Source organism: Varanus komodoensis, unplaced genomic scaffold (assembly GCF_004798865.1).
Source record: "Varanus komodoensis strain SLA01 unplaced genomic scaffold, ASM479886v1 scaffold5, whole genome shotgun sequence".
NCBI lineage: Eukaryota > Metazoa > Chordata > Lepidosauria > Squamata > Varanidae > Varanus > Varanus komodoensis.
The window spans coordinates 54,875,125-54,899,042 of NW_025336087.1; positions in this window are offsets into that span (position 1 = coordinate 54,875,125).

Consider the following 23,918-nt stretch of genomic DNA (forward strand, 5'->3'; position numbering starts at 1 on the left):
GGGGGTTGGAGGCACTGCTTTGCAGTGGTTCTGCTCCTATCTCAACGGTCGATTCCAGAAGGTAGTGCTGGGGGACCATGTCTCTACGTCATGGCAGCTATGCCATGGAGTACCACAGGGCTCCATTCTATCCCCTCTGCTATTTAACATCTATATGAAACCACTGGGAGAGGTCATCAGGAGGTGTGGGCTGCAGAATCATCAATACACTGATGATACCCAGCTCTACCTCTTGTTTTCCACTAATCCAGGTGAGGCAGTGGCTGTGCTGAACCGGTGCTTAGCCGAGATAATGGAATGGATGAGGGCCAATAAACTGAAACTCAACCCAGACAAGACAGAGGTCCTGTTGGTTGGCGGATCGGGCTTCGGAGAGGGTGGATTTGACCTTGTCCTGAATGGTGCAACACTCCCTCTTAGGGATAAGGTCCGCAGCTTAGGAGTACTCCTCGACCCGGAGCTTTCTTTGGAAGCTCAGGTGACAGCGGTGGCGAGGAGCGCCTTCCTTCAGCTTCGGCTGATTAACCAGCTGCGCCCCTACCTGGAGTACGACTGCCTGGCGACGGTGACACATGCGCTAGTGACTTCCCGCCTAGACTTCTGTAACGCACTTTACGTGGGGCTTCCCCTGAAGACGGTCCGAACACTTCAATTGGTGCAAAATAGAGCTGCCGGGTTGCTGACGGGGACGGGGCGTTATGCTCACATGACTCCAGTCCTCCGTCAGCTTCACTGGCTTCCCATTGAAGCCCGGGCCCAATTCAAGGTGTTGATTATGACCTATAAAGCCCTAAATGGCTTGGGTCCTGGCTACCTGAACGAGCGCTTACGTCCGTATATGCCCGACCGCCCTTTGAGATCTGTGGGAGAGTCCCTTCTCCGGGAACCCTCCATGAAAGAAATTAGGAGAGTAAGTACTCGGAGGAGGTCTTTCTCTGCGGTGGCGCCCAACCTATGGAAGTCACTCCCCAAAGAGGTCCACCTGGCACCGTCGTTACTGGTTTTTCAGCGCCAGGTAAAGACCTTTTTATTTAAACATCATTTTAATTGTTAAAACATATGATCTGGCCAGGGCAACTTCTTCTTCCTTCTCTTTTCTCCTCCTATATTATTTATTTACTTATTTTATACTGATAATTTTAATTTTATATTGTTATGTTTGTAACTCAGTGTATTTTTTGTATTTTTGTATTTAATGGTAATTTATTATGTTCTATTGTATTTCAATGTATTTTATTGTGTTGTAAGCTGCCCCGAGGCTTTGGCAAGGGGTGGCATAGAAATGTAATAATAATAATAATAATAATAATAATAATAATAATAATAATAATAATATAAAAACACAAATAATAAAAATCACACTAGACAATTTTAAAGCCAAGTTGAAAACCCACACTGTCATGCAGATGTTAAAAAACATGGGATATAAGAAAGATCCCTGAAGAACCCAAACTGGAGACTCGAAGGGGATGTGCAGAAACCCCAGCTACACCTTCTGAAGCCAACCATTCGAGCAGGAAGGGACCCACTGCAGTGTGCACCCATTTCCAGCTCATCCAGCTGTCCCAGAGGGATACCATGATTGATAGCACTGAAAGCCATGAAGAAATCAAGAAGCATCAGCAGGATCACACTCCCCTGTCTCACTCCTGACACAGTTAATCATGCAGAAAGGCCAAAGCTGTTTCCATGCCAAAGCCCTGCCTAAAGCCTCACTGAAATAGGCCTCGGTAGCCTGTCTCATCCAAAAGTACCTAGAACTGGTTGGTTATCACCTGCTCAAAGATATTTGTCACAAGCCTAAATTATCGAGATCTCATAGGTTCAGAGTGAATTCCTTTGTTCCTGATGGTATGGGACTCCTCTTTTCAGGAAGAGGCATTGATCATCTCCTTGGCCCAGCTGGTTCTTCATTCCTTGCTGGCTTTTATAAGTCAAGATGGGCAAAGTTCAAGTACAGATGTGGTTGCACAAACTTGCCCAGACACCTTACAAATATCCCCAAGCTCTACCAACTGGAAGTCATCCAAACAAACAAACAAACAAACAAACATTTGACCAGGCTGTGCTTTGGGTCTGATCATATTGTAACACCAGCAGTTTCCCAGTTCCAGCAGATACAAGACATTTTATCCTGGAAATGCCTAGCAAATGCATTGCAGTGGGCCTCAGATGGATCTAAGATGTTCTTGAAGCCAGTGTGAAAGAGGCCCCAAAAGTCCCTGAAGAGCATTCCTGGGTGGAAAGGAGAAGACTGAACAGAGGCAGTGAGGTATTGATTCTTTGGTGCTTTTAGTGCACCCAGACTATATAGACGCCCACAGTAGAGCTTGATTGCATCTACTGGGGTATTTTTTCTCCATCTGCACCTAAGCCATCTCAGAAAGGTCCCTCACTCTTGCAGAAGAACATTGGTCTAAATTTCTTTAAAAATTATTTTTATTATTTTCTTGAGATAAATAGTATACAGACAAAAGATATATATATATCAGAAAAAAGCAAATTATTCTTTTGTATACCGACAAATTTTTCAATCACTTCAAATCAAGTATAAATCATCAACTATTTTTAAAAGAGCTTCCTTTTTACATCCTGTTAATTGTACAGGGTATAACAGAAATTTCCATTTGTCATTAAAATTTTTAATCGGTCTTCTATTTACATAGTTAGTTAATTTTGCTATGACTGCATACTTTGCCAACTTATTTTTCCAGTTTTTAATTGTTGGGGATTCTGGTGTTTTCCATTTAAATTCTTGTAATTTTTGCTGCAGTTGTCATATATTTAAATAACCCTGACATATTCTTTGAAAAAGTCTCTGGCATTATATTCAAAAGCATGCTCTTAAAACTCATAGGAAACTTAGTTTTAAATGTTTTTTGTATTTCTGCACATATCAACATCCAAAATCTTTTAATTGTTTCACAAGTCTACCATATATGTTAGAAAGTCCCATCTACCCTATTACATTTTCAGCATTTTCCATTATAGTTCTTATCTATTTTTTCCTGTATCTTTTGGAGTAATATACCACCGATAAAACATCTTATACCAATTTTCTCTTAGTGTTTGGCTAGCTGTGAATTTAATGTCTTTCTTCCATAAAGCTTCCCATTGACAAGGTGATATTTCTTCTCCAAGATTTTGCTTCCAAATTGTCATACATTTCTTATCTTGTTGATTTTCAGTGTCATGCTCTAGTAACTGTTTGTAAAGTCCTCCTAATAAATGATCATTTTGTTGTGTAATCAACTTTTCAAAATCTGTCAAATCACTTACACTACCTTTCCATGATTGTATTTCCCCTTGCAATCTTGAAACCAGTTGGTGAAAAACAAACCATTGTATATTTTTCCTTCATCTTTTAGTTGTTGCCAAGATTTGACTCATCCTTTTTGGTTAATAATACAGTAGACTCCCAACTATCCGGCCTAATGTGGCGGAAGGGCACAAAAAAGCTGGATAGGCTGGAGTTCTATAAATGCTCACTGTCTACCCCACCCATACCATTAAAAACACCCTTTTTATACCAAAACCTGCTCTTATTCATATTTTCTGACCTCTTAGTACTTTAAAAATGTTTGTTATGTACTGTACTGTACATTTTAAAAATTTATTACAGAAAAAGGAAGTCCAAGGATAAAAATATTGTACACATTTTAAGATAAATTTTATAATTGCAGGAAACATAAAATCATGTACACTGTGCAATATGAATACATACACTTTTAAAATAAACAAAACATTAATGTAAAATGTAGGTTTAATTCTTACAAAAAACATTTAAACTTATTTTACTGTTCATTGATAGCTATTTTTTAACTAGGCTGGATAGTACGGAGGCCGGATAGTTGCGAGCTGGATAGTCGAGAGTCTACTGTATTCCCATAAATTATAAAATCATAATTTTCCCTTAAGTATTTTCTGTATGCTCAAACTGGGGACATCAGAGGAGAGATTGGAGGACTAATTTTTTTCCCACGGAATACGGAATTTTAATAGGCCATATCTTAGTGCATTATTATTATTTGACGTCAAGGCCTTTTTAACTGACTCTTTAACCTATAAGAGGTTGTGTATTCCATCTTCAAGATATGCTATTTCTAACTTCAATAGCCCATTACTAGCATTTATAATCCAATTGGCAATCCAAACCAGGCCAGCTGTGTAGTAGTATAGCTTTAAATTAGGTACTGCAAGGCCTCCTCTGTCCTTTTTCGTCCTGAAGAATTTTAACCATTAGACTAAATTTCAGCAGGCATTTATCTGACTATGGCCAATTGATCCCCACTCCTGCAAGACACACAAACAGATAACAAAAATTAGCTGAGAAGTTAGAAGTGTAGCCCTTGGAATTCCCCCACAGTAGCGACCCCCTTTGATTGGCTTTGTGTGGGAGATAAAGGCCTGCTCAGCATACACCTCAAGTTGGGGAATTTCACACTCTTAAGATCACTGGAGTTTCTGGAACTTTTATATATATATAAATAAATAAATAAATAAAATTTATTTATTTAGGGAACTTCTATGCCGCCCCATTCGCTGAAGCCTCGGGGTGGCTCACATCCATAAATAAACTTCCATAGAATAATATAAATTAACAGTATAAATTAAGTCGCCCTGGCCAAAGAATAAAATTAATAAATACTATTAACAATTAAAATGACATTTGAATAAAAAGGTCTTCAGTGGCGCTGAAAAACAAATAACGACGGCGCCAGGCGGACCTCTCTGGGGAGCGCTTTCCATGGATTGGGCGCCACCGCAGAGAAAGCCCTCCTCCGGGTACTCACCCTCTTAATATCATTCACAGAGGGTTCCCGGAGAAGGGCATCCGTTGCTGATCTCATATATAGCCAACAAGACCACACAGAATGGTAAGATGGAAAAAGAGGTTGAACAGGTTGACAAGGTGGTAAGCCCACTATTCTCGCCATCCTCTGCCAGCGTTCAGATCTGAAGCTGCACACTTCAGCTCTTTGCTATCACCACATATCTAGCAATGGTAGAACAGGATATCATGACAATGCAGTGTCATTCAGGTGAATTCCAGTATGCAACTGGCAGTTATGGTGCCAGTCCCATTGCTAATATTCGCTATTAAAATTAAAGGTATTATAATCTAAGCATGCAGCTATCAAACCATCAGTGTCCCCAATGCAGGAACCATCACAATTAAATGCTAGTTTTCTTTTACAAGTTCTAACAAGCTGGATCTTGCTCCTTCACTATCCACACTGTTGCACAGGGCTTCCACATCAAAACTCTCCACAACTTTTGCTCTGGGTTTTTTTTTTTTTTTAATGAACAGGGTGACAATTTAACAGTGGGACTAACAGAGCTTCATCAGCCGGTTAATTTGGTTGGGTGTCCCATCACAGCTGGAGAAAATAGGTCTTACCCCAAATGTCTTGTGCCTATGCTGTTTGTCACACATTCCTCAGTCTTACATGTTTTAACAGGAAGTAGATAATCAGGCAAAGACGGTTACTGTCCAACACTTGATGTCGGGTGTTTCTGACCTGCCTTTCACTTGCTTCTCCAAGCATCCTTATATTCTCCCCACTCTCTGAAAACCCAGTCATGGCTTCAGTAGTGAGGTCAGGTAGATATAATATGAGTTCTTCAACATTTGACTCGCGGCAACAAAATCCCCTCTTTCATTGCTCACAGATCTGAGTGCTTTTAATTGCCTCAGTACAGTTCTTTCATCTTTTCTGACATGTCTTCTCAACCTCGGATAAGGTGTTCATTTCATCAGCTATCACTATCATGAGATGATCATGTCATCTCATGAGAAACTGCAGGTGCCAAAGTTTGAACCTTCAGAAAAGGACAGCAATTTCCCGTTGGTTTCTGAGAACTGTCTTCCTTCCTAGATACAACCTCCTCCATTCCAGCTGATTAGCCAGGCAGTCCAGCCCCATTTGCAGCTCCGCTCTAATATGCCCATTTGCTTTTAAGCTCCGAGCAAATGATCATCCTAAATCAAGTCAGTGCCTGATATGGTCTTTTGTGACTGCATCTCCAATTACTGTACACCATGCTTCCCTCTGCTTTGCCTTTACCTCGAAGATTGCAGCCTGTTCCAAAGAATTGCTCGGCCTTATAATTCATTGTCCGAAGGGTCACTGCAACCCAAGTGGTTCATAGCTCGTTCCACAGTTCCTTCTGCACCTAAGGAACTCAGCTTTTGCCACCCAAATAGTATCTACTGCCCTACTTTATAACATGTTTCAGTATTAAACTCACAGTTCACCAGGCTGTCCTGTAGGCTGTGAATCTGTTCATTCTTCTAGAACAAATGCTTGGCCTACTGATCAATAAACCACGGTATAATTTTTACATTTTAAATCTATATAAAATTTCTAAACTGGATGTGCCAGCAGTGGTCATTTTGCTTGTTGTTTGATTGCCATGTTATGTAGATGACTTTACCTGCATATTGGTTAAAGCAGGGAGGTAAAATCCAGGGCGTACCCTCCATGGATAAAGAAGGCTCTCTTCTCGGGCAGTTGCTGTCCATATGCAGAGCGGAAGGAGAACGGCAAAGGGAGGATGCAGATCTCCCCCACCCCCGGGTAATACTTACACATGAAGAGGGTGCTTAACAGGGCTATTAAGGTATTAGATGCCAGCAACATGTAACATGGCTGGACTTTGAATAACAGTGGGCACATGTTGCTAAGATTTTTAATGATTTTTAACAGTAGCTTCCATGTAGCCTGAAGATTTTTAATGAATAATATTTTACTGAATTACTCATTGTTTCATCCAGGCATGTGCATTGTCTGCCCCATGTCTGACAGAGTGTCCAGTGGACAACCAAACTGAGCATGCTGATTATACAATGGATAGGTAAATACATATACTTCCAATATATACATAAGTAATTTGCTTTTGTGGAAGGAACCTTTCCTTAAAAGTAATTAGCAGACAAGGATAATTACTACAGTTGACATATGTTAGAGAATTATTGATCTATGAATTGAGACTGGCCACCATTTTAAAACAGAGATAAAGAGATTTGTCTGGTTTCCCTGAGCTGTCAAAGAATGTAAATTATTTACCATGCTGAGACAGTTCAGAGACAGCTTACAAAAACAGTGGTGGGGGAGAAGACATTTCCCCTAAGATATTTCTTGAGGACTATATATGTTTTTATAGCTTCTTAAAGATATTTTTAGTTTCTTTTTAAGAATAAAAACAATACACCACTCTCTGAATGGGTAAATGCATAGAAATGACTCCTCTTCAGGCAGTTCAATGAAGATTTCCTGAAGCAGGCTTTTGGTATCAGATGAAAGGTTTGGCACATAAGTGGCTCACCTATCAGGAATAGAGATGTGGATGACCAAGAGAAGTGGTACAACCCCATACTATTCTACACTGCAATCCCCACAAGTTCTTTTTAGTGAAATTACTTTGCTGACAAGGCTATCAAACATACTGGATCCCACAAGCCTACAATTACCCAATGATCATGGCTCTTGGCAAAGTCATATACTGTACATCTTCAGCAACCGGAAAAGCCAGTTCCCTTATCACTAGGCAGAAACAAGACCTGGGTCATGTTCACTTCCAGTTCACAGATAAAAACTTCCTGCAGCCTGGTGTCCTCAAGTTCTATCAGGTGCATTAATGAGTAGTTCAAAGATTTGAGGCATGGGGCAATAGACCAGCCGCAAGATGTAAATGTGCATGTCATTTGCATATCCTAATGTATATGAGGAGTTGTAAATTAAAAATGAACCTAGAAATTAACTAGATCTCAGCATAGTGGGAAATGTGGTGACCTTCAAAATAAGTTAGTGTGAAGTTGCAGCTTTCTCTTGGCTGTATTGATGATATAAAATCAAGCAATGCAGCTGCTAAATCATTTGCTGTTTAGGTAGGATTGAAGTAAGTAATCAATAGACGAGTGGTGGGCAGTGGCTGCTTGAAAATGTTCACCCTATTTGTGGGCAGATAAATTGGGAGGACGATTTTGCTCTCTCTCTCCTGGGATGGCAGCAATTCTCAACCATCTTGTCAGATGTGGGTCTCATTATTAGCAATGGCACAGAACAACTTCTTTCTCTTTTTTCCTGCTTTTTACACTGCCGCTTTACGTGGCAATAGCAGAGAATGCGTTGGCAGTCTGGCCACCATTTTGCATCCTGCACAACATCCCACACGTGGCATTTCTTCTAGGGCATTGTGTGTGTGTGTGTGTTTGGGGGTGGGGGTAGGCTGCCAAAGCAAAGCAAAGCAAAGCAAAGCAAAGCAAAGCAAAGCAAAGCAACACGATGCAAAATACCCTCCTTCGAAAATTTCACTCAGATTTCATTCTCCCTTTATTATTTATTTATTTATTTATTTATTAAAACATTTTTATGCCGCCCCATTCGCCGAAGCCTCGGGGCGGCTTACAACATAGATAAAACAAGTTAAAATCCATATAAAATAATCTTAATTAAAACTCACATTATAAAATAATGTCACCTTATACAGGGCCTTTCAAATGTTACATTTCTAAGAAGTGAATATGGATAAATCTTGCCTCTGATGAAGATGCTTATAATACTACTATTTCCATGAAAACTCAGTAGCAGGTACAACAAGGAGTAATATTGCATGCAGCTTTGGGGAAGCAATAGAGCTAGTACTGTGCCAAAATCCCTCATCCAATTTTCCTAAAGATATTCTTCTGCTATGACAGTGGCTTCCATTTTTGCTGCCTCATTCACTGAGTGGCTAAACATTATCTTGAATGTGTTTCAGTGGTGGGTTTGAGCTCACGTAATCATTGTGTGCTGGCCAAGAATGCTAGGTGTGCGTTTTCTCTTCATGGCATGTCTCTCCACGGCTTGGCCGTCTCCCAGACTGCCTCTGCTTCCTGATCTGAAAAACCCCTTTGGGAGGAGTCGCTTTATGATGGCTGCTCTTGGTCTATAACTGAAGTGCAGGAAGGTCTAGGCCTCACACATGCACCTGTTCTACTGTGCAAGCAAGGCGAATGAGCGCAAAAGCTTTTCACCAACCCACGAGAAGGTCTTTGCAATGCTCTTCACTAGAAAGCTGATCCAAACAATAGATCCTTCTGTGGGTCAGTTTACACGGCTTCTATCTCAATGGCCAAGCTGTAGATACTTATGAGATTCATGCATAGCCCAGAATTGTTGCTGATTTAAAGAGCAATGTGAGTTCTGATGCTATATTTACGTTGAGCAAACAGCTTGATTGCCTACAAAAAGACAGCAGTACAGAATGAATCCGCTGCTGCTTCTCAGTTAAGAGTCTGCATGAAAATACATGAATCATAAATATGGATCCCATGCATTGGGATATGACCTAATGTCTTCCATGGGACATTTTCCTGGCCATGGATGGGGTGACAGCCCCAGAAAGGTGCAGGAATTGCAAGAAACATTGCCAGAGCCTCATAATACAGTGCTAATTTGTGGGATCAAACAACTCCATGAGTTAGTGACCATTTGCATGCTTTTCAGTCTATAGTTTGATCACTGCATGTGATGCGTGACAGATTAATGGGTGCAACCAGGGCATAACTTGTCCTCCAAGAGGCTATAATCTGAATACTGACAACGGGGAAGACCAGGGAGGGAAGGGGAGGGGAGGGGAGGGGAGGCAAAAGAAAAGAAACAGAGCTAACAAGGGATTAGTGTCAGAATATGTGGCTATGCACACTCTGAGTTCTTTCAAGTGAGGATACGGACTGAAAGAAACCCAGGTGCCTGATCATTGCTTGCTGACAGCTGTATCAAGTGATGACCGAGACATGTGAATATGGGCTGACAGAAATATGCCACCGCAGAGAAGAGCTGTCGTATCCTTTCATGCTGCTTTTATCATGCTGTTCTTCAATGGAGGTGGTTCCTGTGCTGTGTAGCAAAGGACTCCAATAGCCTGTCCTCTCCAAAAGACCCCAAGCCTTATTGTACTTGGCATTCCAGGCCCCCTTCAGGTTCTCCTTCTCTCCATTTTGAAGCTATGAAGCCACAACAAGCCTTCAGCCCAGCAGGGTCTCCTAGCCTATTGAAAGCGGGCAACCCTGCCCTATCAGCCACTTTGCCACACTCACAATGCCACGTGTGCTCTCCTAAGTATAGCCTCTCATCAGAACGGTTCCAGTCCCTGTGCCAAGCTTCGTTTCTTTTGGGAAGAAACCTGTAAGACAAGTGCAGGTTGAAGTGAGGCCTGCTCTGCTCTGAGGCCACAGAGGGCTCCCAAGTGACAGGTGTGGCACAGAACATTGGAAAGGAGGATGGGAAGAAAAGGTGACCTTTCATGCCCCTCTTATCATGCTGCTCTTGAACGGAGGTGGTGATGTGCGGCTACATGCACGTATGTGAGACAGAGAGTGGTGAGGAGCTGCTAAATTCCAGCCCAGATCTAAATGGCCTCCAAAAGTTAGGATGTCCACTGCTAAATAGCTCTTGGTGGAAACTGCTCTGACGTGACAACACTTTGTCTTCCAGTGGCTTCTGACTGCAGGTGTGAGCTCATAGAACTGAGTGTTCCTCCACTTTTTTCGAAAGTCTCATGCCAGGCATTTAGAGTGCTTCCTAAAAGAAGGCTCCTAATGCTACCAATTGGAAGGTGCTATGTCACTATTCTACCTTTTTTTCCTTAATGGACTTTGGATGGTAAGAAAAAAGGCAGAAGTAGTGTAAAAATATGGGAAGGTCAAGAGACGACAACATCTAGGCCCCTCTTCTGCTAAACTTCAATGGGTGAGTCCAGGCAATAGCAATATGAAAGCCTGAAAGCAGTTTCTTTTCTAGTGTCAGAGGCAACCTTTTCTCCAGAGAGTTTGTTCCTTGTTATTCTACGGCTGTGGCCCTTAATGCAGCACCTGTGGGCATGATGAAACCCACAAGGCCAGGCTGAGGAGTCCACTAGGCCATCATTTCTCTGTGCAGCTGAATGGCGTGTTTTCTCAATACAATTGCCTAAGAGGGGGCAAAGGCAAACAAACAAACCACCAAAACACTGCCTTGAGACAGAACCCCATGAAATTCCAGACCTCTCTTGTAAACTATCACTCCAACAGCTGTTCCTTTTGGTGGGGGGATTTTGTTTTTGTTTTTGGCAGGGTGGGCTTCTCCACTTCACATTTTTCCATTCATTTGAACAGAGGTGGGTGGGAACGGTTCTGCCAAAATTGGCTTCCAGTCTCCTAAGGACCCTGGGGCATGGGAACCCTTGGGGCAAAGTGGGGAAAATGCTGTACTGCTCAGCTTCAAGGCCAACAGAGAAGGAAATGGCAGGGCAGCCATCTTGAGTCGACAGCAGCGCAAATGATAAATCGGATACAGTTTAACCTGCGTTTGGGTTCTACCACTACAGGCTGCAGGTGGATGCTCATCCCATGACTGAATTGCCCTCCACACAATAATCTAGGTTGGTAGAAAGCAGAAATGGATAGACTAATCCGGTGACATCCAGGCGTCAGTAGTAGACCTGACAAGACAATCTTTCCAGGAAATTCTTGTCAGGTCTGGCTGAAGGAATGCTCCACCCACCTTTTGGCCTGAAATTACAGGCTTAGCCTGTTGCCCAAACTGGACCTGAAAAGGCATTTGTCCTCTGACGCCAAACTGGCCCTGGGTGAGAATAAGTCTTCAACTTCTGAGCTAGCAGTGACTGATCAAGATAGAAATTTCTGGGGGCGGGGTGAACAGCTCAAGGAAAAGATCATCCTAGTGTGCAGCTGCTTTGGAAAAGGTAAGGTCCTTGCTAGGCATAATTAGGAATGGAACTGAAAATAGAACTGTCAAGATTGTACTTCCCTTATACAAATCCTTTTTGCACCCACACTTAGAACATTGTGTACAATTATGGTTTCCTTACCTGGGAAAGGACATTGCTGAGTTGGAAGAAAGTGCAGAGAAGAGCAAATAAAATGACCAAGGGGATGGAGCAATTTCTGTATGAAGAGCAGCTACAACCACCGTGGCTCTTTACTTTAGAAAAAAGGCAAGTAAGGGGGAACATGAAGTGTTTAAAGTGCTGCATGTATGGAGAAAGTGAAGAATACATTTAGGGCAGAAAAAGGAAGTACCTCTTCATACAAGGTATGAAGGTAAACTGTGGAATTCATTGCCATAGGAAGTGGTGATGGCCACCAATTTGGATGGGCTTAAAAGGAGATTGGACAAGCTGATGGAGAAGGAGACTATCAGTGGCTGCCAGCCTTGCTGGCTATCTGCTGACTTCTTTACCGGCGGCAGCATGCCTGCATACGTCATTTGCTGAGGAGCCTGGGCAGGTGGTGTTCTTGTGCCCATCCTGCTTGAGGGATCCTGTGTCCAGTTGGATTGCCGCCATTTGAACCAAGTGCTGGATGAGATGGAGCACTGGTCAGATCCAGCACAGCTTTTTAAATGTTCTTTTAGTCTTCTCTGCATCGCCTTCCTTTTAGGCTGTATCTTAGGGGCGACCCTTCAAGGGCCCATCTCAAGGGCAATTTGGGTGTTTGATGAATAGATTAAGTCATCTTAGTTTAAGAAAATGAAATAAAATTGTAAAAAGTTTGAAAATATTTATTGATGGCTTCCCTCATCTTCTGGTTTTGTGGTCTTGCTGTCTTTCTGGATTTGGGTGCAGTCTTTTTCATGGTCCCTAAGATTCAAAATTTTGTTAGAACTTTTGCTTATCAAAATGAACTAGGCTTCTATTTTAAGCTATAATCACAAACATTCTTAGAATTTGGAAGTAGGTTCTGTTGACTTAAGTGGTAAACATGTGCAGAAAAGGTGAACACTCCAAAGGAATCTACAGAGTGTTCTTGTACTTATTCCCACTGAACTTGGCATATTTAAAAGTGGACTGAGTTGTATGTAAGATTTAGGTATGACTGAGATCAAATAGTGAATCCTCTCAAAATCTTGTCCACAAGATGTTGGCTACCTTTCATGAGGTTGATAGTGCCATCCTAACCACACTTGAGAGTAGAGTAGGGTCTCTAAATTTACTGAATTTACTGGTTCATTTTAATCTTTTTCCTAGCCCGCTTTCAAGACCATAGTCACAATCACATTAATACATTTATATTAAATGGAAAACAATTTGGAATAAAACCAGTTACAATTAAATACAATTTCAAACTATCCACCCACACTGAATATCATAAACATTTTTTATTTTCACTTCTGAGTTGCCTTGGGGTATTTGTCACAATGAAGAATTAATTAACGACAAAATTCTCTTAATGCTTTGCTTGCAATCATAATATGTTGAGTATTTTCTGATGAAATGATTTTAGCCTGGTTCAGCTCCAAGTCTGATGGAGAAGGCATGGATAGTAACACTGCTAGTGGCAACTATTACAATTGAAGAGTAGGCCTGTTGGTAAATAGTATTCAGTTCAACCTGTGCTAGGTCTATGTCACCTCCCAAAGGTATTATACAATTAAGTAATAAAGAATTACCATATTGTAAACATTGTCTATCATTTGATTAAAATTATATTTGCATTTTAATGGAATAATTAACACAGCCCAATTTTAGGGCAGAGGGGAAGATTCATACTGGGAGGTGGTTGAAGCCTCATCAGTGAGAGTTTAAAGATAGGCTGGGCATGCACATCATAGGCATGTCATGAGTGGAGTCGGGGGTCAGACTAGATGGCCCAGGAGACCCATTCTGACTTGCTCTGTTTCTATGATTCTGGTATGGGACCTTTTCCAGTAATGTGCTTTTTTTGGCATTCTCCCCCACAACCACAAAAAGTTGACCTATTTATAAGAACAAACTACATGCCCAAGACATCATTTTAAAAATGGGCCCCCAATGTTGGATGTAGACTAGTAGGTTGGGTATCTTTTAAAGTTTTGATTTGCACAACCCCTAAACCCCGCCCCCAAAAAACCTCTCTGCCAAACCTACTGTAGAATCCACACACAGTTATTTGAATTCATTCATATCCATTGCACATTGCTCCAACCTTCCTGCTAACCACAAAACAGAACCATGGCATATGTTTGGGGGAAAAATACAATGTGGCCTATTTCTAGGAAGGCTTAAACATTTTGGAAATATTCCGATGCAGATGCTTATGACAACATTTCCCTAATACTCCAGGAGCAGGTGGAGGCAGGCAGTACTGAGTCCCACTCTGGAAAGGGGAGGAACTAGTGCTTTCTCAAAACCTGTGCTTCGATTTCCCAGAAGTGTTCTTCCCATTTGAAAGGCTTCAGCTTATCAGCTTCATTTTCAATGCATTTTAAAGTCTATTTTCAATTTCTTTTGATGGTGTTCTTGAACTTACTTTATTAAAATCTGGCCAAAACTGTCATTTTTTCCCCATTACACATCTTCCCATCACTCTTCAGTCATCCCCACATACACTATGCAACTGTTCCCCCTGCAAGTTCTCTTTCCAAGTTCTGCAGGACAACTCAGTATACTGCAAACATCTGATCAGAGATGCTACAGGTTACTGAACTGTAGTACCAGACACATGTTTTTTTTCTTCTGCTAGCTGTATGCATAAGCATATGATATCACGCAGATTTGTAAGAGCAATAGGTTCTCTCTTGCCAGTGTTTGTGTTAACCCAATAAGGCCTTTCAGAAGATATATTAATTCTGAATTGACTGTAGTCTCTTATGTGTCCCTTTGGTATGTTTTTAATTATTGTGATTAACGTACAGCCAAAAGGGAGAGGGTGCGACAGTTGCATTAAATAAACATGCTTTTCTAAAGGTTGTCAGATGACCCTAAGGCAGCTGCGTTGCATGTTAAAAGAGTGATTCCCCCCCTTGCTTCAATTAAACTTTAATCGGGAAATTAACTTCTGTCCATTGAAGCTCCCCAAGGGGGAAGAAAGAAATCTCTGCCTCTTAGCAGACGTTTAAACATTTAATATTCTTTCTACAATTGCAACTTTCTGTTGTGACACCTCAGTGGAAGACCTTTCATGGACAAAGTAGCATCACATCATGTGGAGATCATGCTCCTCCATTCTATCACCTGTGACATGTCAGTCATGGTAGTTAATGGAATGGTTCTTTATCACAAATCACAGGGGAAAGAGCTAACATTCTCATGACTCATGTGGCCAGATTATGTAATGAGCTACACTCAACAAAGAATCCCCTTCTTGAACTGATTCTTAAAATGACGTGCCTTGTCCACTAGATTCTATATTGTCCAATCAGTGTTTGAAAATGTGACCGCTTAGGGGCTCAGGAAAGACGATTTGTTTTCTAGCAGCACAGCTCTGTATTGTAATAGCATAGGTTGAAGAAGAGCTTTTAAAATGTTTGCAGACGCTCTGCCCAGTGGGCAACTCCAGTGCTTCTTGGCTTCTCAGATGGGTCTCTCCAAATGGCCACTCCTGTTTCCCTTCCCCTTCTCCTCACCTCACCCCCTTTTCCCCACACACCAAACATTGGTGGTTTCCCAGCTTTTGTCCATCTGCTTCCATTCTAGAAAGTTGGAATGGTATCTAGTGGTGAAAGGCATTAAACTAAAATGCACTGCTATTCTGGCCCCATTCCTTTTGCCCTTGGCCACCTTTCCTTTTGCCTTTGGCCACGACCTGCACTAGAATGTGGCTTCAAGCGCTTCTCTGAAATGGAATTTGGCCCTTGACTGAAAAAGGTTTTGACCGCTGCTTCCAATGATAAGCAGACAGCGGCAAGAGCTTTCAGTAAGCATTCGAGGGAGGGGTTTGGTTTGGTTTTACCACAGTGAATTTGAATGTTAGTCAGGGGACTGATAGGATCAGCTTTTGAGGCCAACAGATCAAGTTGGTACTCTTCCTACCTGTTCTTTATGTAATATTTACACTGGATGGGTTTTGCACATTACCTGACAAATAGAGCATCTGGTACTGGTTTGGAACTGTGTTAAAAGAGTGTGCTTGGAAGACAAGAATTATTGCTTCTGTATAATATATGAAAGCGCTGTTGACCTTGCTGACTGCAACATGTATAACAATTCAATGATTTTAATGTTAGGTAGCTAAGGCTGCTGCAAAGCAAAACTAAGCAAGATGCCAAGGCTTCTGTTGCTGAACCTGAACAATGCCTAACGCTTTGGCTGAAAATGTCAACTTTAATATTTGTTGCAGTCATTTGGCTATTGATTGGGGAAGAAAATAAACAGTGAATGTAATTCATTTCTTCACAAGTTATTGAAACAAATCAGTATTTATAGGGGTTCCACCATATACAATGGAGTATACATAGCTCAGAATGTCACTTCTTTGTTAGTGAAGCTTTTCTGATGCACCGCTCTCCACATCTCCTGGCTTGCTCTAAAACATTTGTTATTTAATTTATTTAATTTCCTTTTTACTAGCAATGCCAAGCTAAAAGATGCCCATCAACTGTAAACACATTCCATTTGCCAGAAATTAATCCATAGTAAATGCATCAGAAATGGTTTCAGTTTCTAAGAAAGAACACGCTGGTGTGTGTATTATGCGTAGCACTTCCTACTTTTCCTGCCAGCCTTGCATAGCCATCTCAGGCTAATCAATAGAGAAGACAGTGATCTGGGTGGCCTCATGACCTGCTATTGATGGAGGGGAGATATTAGGAAACAGATCTTAGTCCTGTGATCATACTTTATACAGTGGATCATCAGAGGCTACAGAGTCAAAACTGATTAACTCTTTCATGCTGAAGGGTTATGTTTAAAAATAAATGTTAATCTGTATGCATCAGCCAGATAAGTAAAAATCCGATGTCATGAAAAATCTAAGAGCAGAAGAAGAATGCAGCGCGCTCGTTCTGCGGGCCAATGTATGCCTCCTCAAAGGCAAGTCCCACTGAGTTCCATGGGACTTAGTCCACTCAAGATATAGCAGTTGTGGGCAACCTTTGCCCACAAAGGCCCCACTCCTTTGAGGAAAGTGACAAGGGACCACATGTTGGCAGGTGGAGGCTTTAGCCAAAGTCGCATATAGCTTGTTCAAACACATAACTGAATATGTGGCACATAACCGTGCAAACATTCGCATGCACACCAGGCACACCCTAGAAGGACATGCCCCACTCCGCCATGCGGGGCAATGCCTGGTGATTTTCCAGCAAGCAGTTGAGTACTGTGAGTGGGTAGAAGATGGCATGGAAGCTTTGGTTTAAGCCCCTCCACCCACAAGTTGTTCACCCGGACAGTGTGAAAAGTCCTGAGAAGTGTTCGAAAGGGGACTGTTGAGGCCAGTGACTCAGCCAGGGCCTTGCAACCTTCTTTACAGCTTCTCAGTTATTTTCCAAGGAAAAACTGAACTCTCTCTCTCTCTCTCTCTCTCTCTCTCTCTCTCTCTCTCTGTGTGTGTGTGTGTGTGTGTGTGTGTGTAGGGAGAGGGAGAGATGGTCAGGACTGAGACACATACCATATAAACTTAGATATTCCATCCTTGCAGAAATCCTTATTCTGTGGCTGCATTTTGGAAAAACCCAGGGGCAGTGATGGGAGGAAGTGCATACATATACAGACCTCATTAACGAACTTACACACTTGCATTGCATGGCAACACTGAAAATGTTGAATTTGCCCACTAGATAAGTTTCTCAGGCAGAGCTGAACCAGGAAGACAAGAAACCCAAGCAGTATCATGCTTCAGAAATGTTCCCCTTCTTGGTGAAGTTTTTGTTTTGTTCTGCTTTTTGTTTAGATGTTTTAAAATTATTTTAAGGGAATAGTGTTAGAAGGGACGTGAATTCCTTCTCTGCTCCTGGAGAGAAAGCCTGGATCCCCGAACGACTGCAACAGGGCTGACACGTCCTCCTGCGCCACACAGAGCTGCAGGAACGAGGCCACCACAATGCAGTGCTCCAACATGGCACGCCGGCCCATCAAAGGTGCTCTTTGGATTGCGCATCTGGCTGCATACCTGCATGCATATCCAGACACGCCTCCCATGAACTCAGCATGGTGTCTGCTTGAGGGTACATCCAAATGCAAGTCGACATGGGGGGCGGGGAGAGAAGTCCTCCGCCTGGTGCTGTGATAAAAGAGTGACACACAGGGAAGCAGGACAGGCGTCTTATCTCTGAGTTGCCAAGGTAACTGGGCAAAGCTCCCTGTCTCGCTGCACTGTCTTGCAATGGCAGTGGAATGAGACCATCTCACTGTGCAGTGTGGAAATGCAAGGCAAGGCAAGGCAGGGCATTAGCACCAAAGGGGTTCTCCCCTCCCTTCTCCGTGCTGCTTGGCTTGCCCTGAGCACAGGGTCTGCATGGACAAGTCTGATTGGCTATGCGACGTGAAGACGGGGCTTCTTTCCTACACAGTTCTTCATTGGCCGGGATCACTGATGTGGGTGGGCAGGATTGGGTGCCCTGATGTAGCAGGATAGGGTGCCCTGACGTTGCATCCCTAATCAGACTGTCTGCGTAGAACTAGAAGCAAAGCAGGAAAGACCTTTGAAGAAGTGGTCATGAGGGACCACCTGCACAAGCACATGCACTCACACACACGATGCCCTTCCCTCTCTAAGGTATATTCTTATTTGGGGTGTTCAGGTGGCTGGAAGTGTCCATATATAACAATCTGATGCAGTATTAAGTATCAGCTTTGCTGGCTAGTCCTCTGTATGTTTTTTTTTAAATTATTACTATTATTACATTGTATTTATATCCCACCTTGCTTCCTCTTGTGAAGAACCCAAGGCATATTACATCCTTCCCTTTCACTTACTTTTTACCCTGAGAGGTAGGTTTGGCTGAGAGTCTGTCACTGACCCAAATTCACCCAGTGAGCTCCATGGCTGAGTGGGGACTAGAGCCAAGTCCCTGGTCCAAAGCTCTCTGAGTGGGGGCTAAAGCCAGATCCCTAGTCCAAAGCGCTCATCAACGCACTGAACTGACTCTCATGTATGGGGGACTACCTAAAAATGAGGAATATAAACTATGTATGCATGGAGGTTGGTGGGCTGTCATTTAAGAGTTTCTGCTGCAGTTAAGATGCATGATAAAATAATGAAGAAGCACTCGTTTTCATAAAATGCTACAATACATGCACATAATTGAGAAAATTGCAGGGGGGTTAACAGCAGCTTCCACATTGCCTGTTCCTAATTTTTCTTTTTCCTAGCCATTCAACAGATTTTCTGAATTAATGAAGCCATTCTGAAATTCCCTGATGGATGTGAAGCCACTGACTTCATTGAAAAACAAAATGAAACTTGACTACAGTAATTTATCTCCCATTGAATAAAACAGTTGTTTATTCATACTGCATTGAAATAGTAGATAAATATTTCATGAATAGCTCTTGGAAAAGTCTTTTACTTATTCTCCAAGTCTTCTCATTTGTTAAACTTCTTGGAAGTGTTTTCTGAGACAGTTAATGACATCTGTTACGCTCCAGGGATTAACTCTACACCTATATGATAGCTCCTATCTTCATTAAAGAAGATTGCCTTTGTCATGGAAGAATACAAGTCTGTCTTAACAGCGACGTGCCTATTTCATTAACACAAACACAAAGTTTTGACTGAGGAAACAAAATGAAAATGCAAGAATAAATGTGTTACTATCAATATAAAAGGAGTAGAAAGGATGTGTAAAGAGAAGACAAGCAACCCAGAAGGCATGCCAGGTTTTAGAAAGCATTACTCTGATTTGGAAAAGCATCCATGTCTTGCAGTCCACCTAAGTCCTTGAGGAAGTCAGGTGGAAATGGTGAAATGGTTAGATGGTGGGATCTAGATTATACGTAGGAATCCCTTGGAATGCACACATAAAAGGCTCTAAATTTTCAGAAGTATCCTGTGATTCAGCCAGTATAAGTTTACTGGCAGAAGTCAAGAGAAAGCAGATACTGGGAGGTGGAAGTGGAAGGTGGGGTGAGGAGATGGTAGATCTCCGTATTTTTCCGTTTGAATTCTCAGTGTGCCAGAGCACTGGCTGTGCAGGGAGGGTTTAAATCCAAGACATCTGGAGATCTATCTTGTATCTACCTCTGGTATAAAGGATATTAAAATAAAGATTCTTCTTGGAAGGGGAAAAGTGTTAAGTGCTGTGGTGCATTGAAAGGTGAGATTCAAATGTATTAAAATAATGTGAGCCAGGAGAAAATTCTACTCCTGGCTGTTAGATTCATGTTGAATATTGACATATTTTATCTGGTATAGAGAGGGAGGTGCCATGCTTTTCATAGGGAGGGATACATGGAAGCCACTATCTTTTCTGTTCAGGACACCAAACTGAGGACACCAGCTAGTCAGTTTGTGGTTTTTCATTATGATTCTAGTTATGTCAATAGACTGCAATGGAGGCCAGTCTGTAATGCAGGCTGACGTCAAAGCCAATTTACTGAGCCCAGATTCTGGGGGCAATGGGCTGGAACTGGGAAGTTAAAGACCTTTGCATGGCTGTGACCCAGTGTCCTGGGCTGACTTCTTTTCAGAAGGTTTGACTTCAGGCTTTTCAGAACAGGCGCACACAGGTGCAGCTTGCAGAGCGCTCTCTCTTCCTGCGGAGCTCGCTTGCCAGGGAGGGGCTCTTGAGCTGAATCCTGGCTTGGTCCTGCAGGGTGACCAGGCAGAAAGAGTCTCCCCTTGGGATGCAGAGGGGTCCAAGGGGCAAAGTGGATTTGAGGACTGGATGCCAATTGCTCCTGATCCCAAGCTGGCCTCCTGCTGTGGCTGTGCTGCTTACCTTCCAGCTTTCCAGGTGTTCTGGTCCACATCCCTTCTGGTTCTGGTCCACATCCCTTCAAGTCCCATTAACTCCTTGAAGCCCCGGTGCACTTCAGGGTGTGCTAGCCTGCCTCCTTTTTCCCATTTTGGAAATGGCTGTCTTGACTCATCAGCCCACTCATGCAGAAGTTCTTTGTCCTTCCCTCCTCCTCCCTTTTTCTTTTCTCTCCAATCCCTTCTTCTTTGCCCCATTCTCCAGTCCCTTCATGGGAACAGGATGAGGCAAAAGGAAAGAGGGCCAGCTAAATATATTAGCATTTCCCCTGGCTCCAGCTCCTCTCTTCCCATGAGCCACAGCAAAGTCTTCAGCTGGAAGACGTCCCCTCAGCACCTGCACACAGCCTGCTCCATTCCCTGCCACGACTAGGAAAGAGGAGGATGGTTGTCAGGACCCCTGAGGGCCATGCCAGTGGGTTTACAGATATTTGGAAGCAAGCCATTTATGCTAACGTTAGGGCAGACTTTCAGGAACTGGATTAATATGATGATGATGATTGTGTAATAATGAGCACGATGTTAATATTTAGTGGATGGTCCTTCCATGGACAGAAGACTCTTTGATCCAATGGAGACTTCTAGAAGCAGAAAGGAGAGAAAGTAATTCTCACAATTCACTCTGATAGTGCCCTATGCACTCTTGCTCTGTTGGAAATGGTCTACCAACCCCCTGCATTGGAGAGCCTTTCGTAACCACTACGGGATACTAACCTAAGGTTGTCAGTAAAAACATCACCATATATTTGTTAGTTCTACATTATGCTAATATATAGTTTCTGTGTGGTTTATTATAGGATTTCTGGACTTTATAATATTTTAAAGCAGCATGACAACAGCACTGTTATTTATTTATGAAAGAAACCTGTTCTGACTTCACCTTAAATTTTACTTTAGGTGAAATTTAGTGGTAACTCTCCTTGTAATCATATGCTACTGCAAACAGGGGGAATTCAGTGCTCATATTCCTGCAGATTCTTTATATTCTGTAACTGTAGCCATCTGTATCTATAATCTTCTATGAGCTTTTAACCTTTCTGCCAAGAAAAGCCCAAGAGATGGGCAGAAGAGAACTTTGTTTAAACATCTCATCTAATAATGCCTCCAGGCATCAGGCCTGTGATCTTCCATCTGTAGGCATTCAGCATTTTGCCCCTTTTTTCCAGTACATTTCACACGCAGACCAAAGTGGGTACAAGTCAAAGTACTGGATGCAGGAATTTGCCCTCATGACCTCCTGTCCCCAAACTTAAAATAGCTTGATCTGAGTGGAACAGACAATGAGCTCAAGAGAAGAGTGAAGACAGATGCAAGCTCAGATGAAATCTCTAGGGAATCCATCTTGCCGTGTCAATCAAATTATCAGCAAATAGGAAAGGATGGTCACAGGGGATTATAGTTTAGCCATGGAAATTGCTTCTGAAGTCAGTACGATGAATATGGCAGCAAATAAAAGAACTGCAGCCCTCCGGGACTCCATGAATTGAATGCATGCATGAAGAGGAATGAAATGTCGCTGGCCTAAGCTTCGATCCTAATTTAGGGTCCGCTGAAGATAACTGTTATAATTCTCAACACATGCATGTATTAATTAATTGGTGAAGCTTTTGCTGTTCCTGACAAACATTAATAAGGAGGATTTTTATTGTTAGTGGAAAAATTGATTATTTTCATTCGACAGATTAGGAAACTGAAAAACAATGATGATGTATTTTAATCTAGAATAGGCAGTAGATTAGTCAGCCCACAATGCTTAGAAGGAGTTAGAGTTTTAGGAGTCCAAATAAAAGATTAATCTTGAATTATTGCAGGGAAGAAAGAATAAAAGTGAAAGAGGGAGAGGGAGAGAGAGAGAGAGAGAGACTCTAGAATTAGAGTTTTATATTCAAGTAACACCTCACTGTTGAAAGTTAAATGAATACATACACACATTTGTAATTCAATAAATCATCTGTACTGAACTGACTTTACAATTTTAAGAACATGGCATGAATAATATATAATGTAGCTGATGTAAAAATGAACTTTTCATATATTAAAAATTTCCAGAAGAAAAATGCATTACATTTTTTCAAACACTAATTTTCTATACTCCTAGAATTAAAGATAGAACTGATACTTTCTGTACTTTAACAGTGCAGTCCTATGAACATTTATCCAGAAGTATCTCCCTTTATGTGAAAAAGAGCTTTTCCCCATGTAATGTGTACAGAATTGCACCTAAAGTGCATTTTAGTCTTTGACAGTGGAAACTAGGATAGAAGTTGAAACGGTAATCATCAACATTGTTCCATGCAAAAAGGAAGCCTTTATTCTTTGAGTCTAGGAACAGAACATAAGGTCATCATTAGTAGAAACAGATTTTTAATGAAAAGCTTAGAAAATAAGCAACTTCACCATGTAATTAAGGACTAGCAATAAGGATGGATATGTTGTTAATTTTAAATATCATTGAACTTTTCAGTCGTATATCATGACCATACATCTAATGTATTACAGGAACTGCAGAGAAAATTAGCAAGGTTGAGGTTGTTTAATTACATATCTCTTTCTCCTGATACAAAATACATCTTTGAAATGCAAGAGTACTTTTGTAATTAAAACAAAGTCCTGTTCAGGTGCTTGGTATTTCTGGGTACTAAACAAACGAAAGGTTTCCAGGAACCATGGCTGGCTAACCCTGTCACCTAATTGTCCACATATGTACTGGCCATGCACCCCAATGAACATGAAATCAGGGTTGATCAGAGTTCCTGTTCCCATGGGTGGAGCCTTCTGCGAAGAAATCTGTACACGTGGAGGGCCTGGACTGTGTAGGACTGGCACTGATTGTGTATCCGTGAGTGTGTGGCTAGTGCAAGCAGCAGCATCTAGGAGAGAGGCTAGAAAGCTTGTTTGCAGACGCTTCTTCATGTGTTCGGTACCCACAGGTTCCAAATGCTGGAAGAGGCCTTGATTCTAAATACCCATTTTGAACTCCACAGGCTTCAGTGACTGGAAAGGTTCCATGAATGAAAATATGCTTCTTACTATTTTATGTGTACGTTTCATGATGAAGTGTACGTATATTTTCAGAAAATTACTGGCTAATTTTACTTGGTGCAAAATATGGAAGAATCTCTGTACTCTGACAAGTACTAAGTACTATAACGCAGAAGTAATGTTGCACAAAAGCGTTCCCACCACCAAATTGCTGGTGCAACGTGTCAGGGAGATGCCCATACCTGGACCAATACCTGAAGATGTTCCGCAACACACT